The sequence below is a fragment of the Octodon degus genome, unplaced genomic scaffold (genome assembly GCF_000260255.1).
Source record: "Octodon degus isolate 3935 unplaced genomic scaffold, OctDeg1.0 scaffold00095, whole genome shotgun sequence".
Lineage (NCBI taxonomy): Eukaryota > Metazoa > Chordata > Mammalia > Rodentia > Octodontidae > Octodon > Octodon degus.
The window spans coordinates 6,151,554-6,155,990 of NW_004524671.1; positions in this window are offsets into that span (position 1 = coordinate 6,151,554).

The following is a 4,437-nucleotide window of genomic DNA, read 5'->3' on the forward strand; positions in this document are numbered from 1 at the left end:
GCTTTTGTAAATGGGAGGGGAAGAAGTATTGGAAAGAGGGGAGGGGCAGTGGATGAAAAAATATTTCAGATGGTTATGTACATGCATGCAACCCCTGATGAATGTAAGCATTGTGTATGGTAAATGTGAACTAATGAAAGGATAAAATATTAAAAAGTAAAATAAAATGAGGGCAATTGAATATATATCCATGATTTCGCTGACCCCATGAAATGCCCTTAATTGCTTGCATAGATGTGTTTAATGGCTTCTATGATGCTGAAAATAAACCTTTCAAGTAAGTTATTTGGGGAAGTAGAAATTTAAAGATTGAGAAAGTGTCAGTTGAGTTCATACTTACTAAACACCAAGTTTCTTCAACAGTATTGAAAAAGGAAATTTAAAATTATATAATATGTATTCCATCTGTATGCATATAATTTAATTCTTTCAAAGAGATTTGAATCCAGTAAAATTGAAAAGAAACTCAGCTAAATGGAGTTTCTTTACATCAATTGGGTTCAAACAACTTCCTAGACTTATAGAGTGAAAACTGTTGAATGAAATTCTTGAGAAAGAAAATATCCAGATTGGTAAAGATATATTACAATCATGATAACGATAGTGTGATGTTTCCTTTATAAATGATTGCATACATGTAGAGATGCATGAACATTAACTGTGTGAAGATTATTGATTTTATAAGTCAATTTCACATTGACTTTTTTTGTGGTACCAAGGAACAAACTCTGGACCTTGCACTTGCCAGGCAGACACTTAAGCGCCTGCTATCTCCTCAGCCCCACACTGACTTACAAAATCAATAAGCCACGCACAGTGAAATAAGTCAGGAACACAAGTTTAAATATCACATTGCTTCACTTATGCGAGAAATCCAAAGTACAAAGAACAAAAAATTGCCTTTATCTTAAATAAGTGAGCTAACATTGATCTTTAATTAACATGCATATGGTAGGAGAGCTCATCTTGATTAAAAAATAAGATACTTCTATCAGCACTAGTCCCAAAACAATTGAAAGTCAATCACATTTTGATCTTGTTACCAGAATCGTTAAGACAACAGATCCCCTTGAGAGCATTCTAAGGAAATCCAGAGGTGTTCTGCTAGTTACAGTTGATGGCAGGTGAGGGACATGTCTGGGGTTAGGAGGGTTTTATGGGAGCTGCAAGGAGGCAGAAGGGAGGCACCTGCCTTGAGAAAAGATCATTCCCTTGTCCCTTGTTGCTTCATATTACTGGATCTATATGTCCCAAATGCCTGGTCCTCCACACACAGCATTTAGAATAATATTCTATATGTGTGTTATTGTCCCTGGATCCTCCCTTTACTCTCACCTTCCTGGTTGCCGTGACATGGGTCACTTCCTTCCACCACACTGTTCTGACATGTCTCTCTCTGCCTGTGAGACAGCCAGCGTTGGAGTGAAGCCACTGAATCTGTGAGTCAAAATAAGCCTTTCCTCCTTCACCCTGCAGGTGTTGAGTGTTTTGTCTTAGCAATAGGAAAGTGGCATGAAGAGGTTCCTTAAGGGGCATCATTCTGGAGGCATCAGCTGGAGAGCACCACCAGCTCCCTTACAGGGTGACATATTCTTCAGTTTCTGGGAGCCCCTTGTGGTTCACACCTGAGGCCCTCTTTGAGCAGAGCCCTGGGCAGGAGAAATCTGGCTCTCAGATAGTATGTGGTCCCCATTTCTGGAGCAGCCACAACCAGAGACTGGTTAATGCAGGAATACAAAGATACAGCTTTTGTGTGTCTCAGTGTAGGACAACTGTTGAAAGGCCCTCCTGGCTCAAAATTTCCACAGGCCCAGTTGTTATCTTTATCCCACTGGCCTAGAGCTTGGTTTTCCGTTCAACCCAATCCAGATGACTTTGCTCCCTGTAAACTTCCTGCCTGCAAGTCTCCATCTTTATCTCTGTTTTCCAAGAAAACTGACCTACAACAGTACCTGACCCAAAGGCCTTCATTGAGAATTTTATTGAACTGACTTTCATATCTCGTCTGTTAACTGTGTAGTAAATGCCCCTGATTAGAAAACTGAGATAACAGTGTTGAAAGAATTATATCACAGAATTGTGGTTTTCAGAACTTACAATATAAGTGAACACTTTCTGAGGAACTTGTCAATGCCCTGTGAAATTATTTACATGCCATATAAGTAACTATAGTGGAGAAATTATCTTTCTAAACTATTTTGCAAAATCTCCAACTATCTTGGGCTTTCTTTGTCTATGAGTGAATAATTCAGATGATGTTCATTTTAATGGCTTGTTTGTATCTCTATTATTAAATACTAAAAATTGTGTATTCTCAATATGCAAAGTGTAGTAAATTTATTAAAACTTGAATTCATAAGACTGTGATAGATAGTTGGGAATTTTTAAGCAGTATTTCCTATGCTTTTGAAATAATAGTTAAAATAACCTCTTACATTTTCTTCGATGTACACTCTCGGCATATAGCAGATACTTAACAAGGGTAGATTAAGTGATACATTTATCTGAGAAGCAGATCATTGGGCTAATGCTAACAGAACTACTTTCTGGTGCAGAAGGTGGGAAGAGAGAGAGAAGAAATCACAAGAACAGAACAACAACAACAACAACAAAAACCCTAGAAGCCACGTTTATACTCGTATAAAAACAAGAACAACCAATGACAAAACAAAACTACAACAACAAGATAAAACAACAATAACAAATAAAAAACAAGAAAGAAAGGAAATATAGACGTTAAAGAAAGCAAATTTTAAAGGAAAGAAAAACAAATGCCCATTTCGAGATTTGTCTCCTGCCACTGGTTCTAAGTCCACAGAGTCCGGATCTGCATCCATCGATACCAGCCGGCCACCAGGAGCTCCGTGGCAGGGAAAAGGATAATCCTAGCAAGCTGCTCTTCTGTTTTCACTGAAGTTCAGGCTGACCTCTGCCCGCTGGGCTGAACCGGAGCCCCCAGTCTGCCTCTGTCCCCGTTGCCCCTGTGGTCCGGGTTGAGAGCCACTAGATGGAGCCAGCGGCGGCTCAGGGGCCAGGGCTCCGGCGGCCTTTCTCCAAGGTGTCCCGGCCAGCGCCGCACTCTGCTGCTGTCCACCACAGCGCTCCTCTTGCACGGTTTTCCGCAGGGGCTTTTGGGGTGCAGCGGTCGCTGAGCCTCTGCAGTTCCCGCCCACCCTCCTCCCCAGTGAGTTGGGGCTCCGGGAGAAAGCGCCACCTGCCTCCTCCTTCTTTCATAAAAGTTCTTCTCTTCGCTCCTTTCCCTCCTCCCCAGGCGGCTTCAGTTTTTACTTTCGGTCCTTCCCGGGTCCCGGGGACCCACTTGCCTCCTTGTTTTCCTCACGTCGCTGTATTCCAATTGGCCATCAATTCTCAGAGCTTCTTCTCTGCGGCTCACCACTCCACCATTTTCCTCTCCTCTCCAATAGAACTTAAAAGAAGAAACAAAACTAAAAACATTTCAGTCGTGGTCCCTGATTATAATAACCCTGAGTGGTGTTGACACAGTTGACCAACATCTTACAAGCTATCCTGTAATCAAAGAAAAGGAAAAAAAAAAAAAAAAAGATTGCTATAAAACATTTATGCCCCTTCTGGACCAAACAACATAGAATCCGTGTCACATTTTCAAAACAAGAAGTTGCTCAAAAAGTCATTTAAAATTTAGATTTATTTATTTATTTATTTGATACAGGGTCTCACCACTGCTGGGACTCCTAGTGATCCTCCTGTCTCAGCCTCTCCAGCGCTGGGATTACAGGCATGCTTCATCATGCCAGGTTTCCGTGGCCCTCGCAGTGTGCTCGGGGAATTACGGGGCGGCATGACATGCGGTACCGAGGATCGAACCCATGACCTTGCGCTTGCCATTCAGGTGCTTAGACCACCAAGTTATCTATCCAGCACTAGATTAGGTCTAATAGACCAAATAATTAAAAAAAAATAAAGGACAGCCAAATGTCAACCAGGATGCCCGTCATTTAGTGGAGAGACATTTCATTGAAATTACACCACCCACAGAAAAATAAGGAACTGCTAACATGAGTGTAAAGTGTGTTGTTCAAAGAAAGACAATAATACAAAAAGAATTCAGAAAGGACCAGATACTAGTGTCCAGGTTGTAACACTGCATTCTGTATTGAATGCTTGAAGATATACCATACACAGAGAAATTATTGAATATGTTTGATAAAATTGTCATTTTTATATTCCTTGTTATATTATTTTATAAAAGTTAACGAAAGCAAGTAGGCAATATTTGATCATCATGTATTTAAATAATTGGGCTGGTAAATGGTTAAATACAAAAAAAAATCACTTTCACATAATGTTCTACCTATTCCCCCACCCTCCGCTTTTTTTGGTACCAGGAGTCAAACTTAGGACCTTGTGTTTGCCAGATAGACACTTATGCCACTAAGCTATCTCCCCATCCTTCCC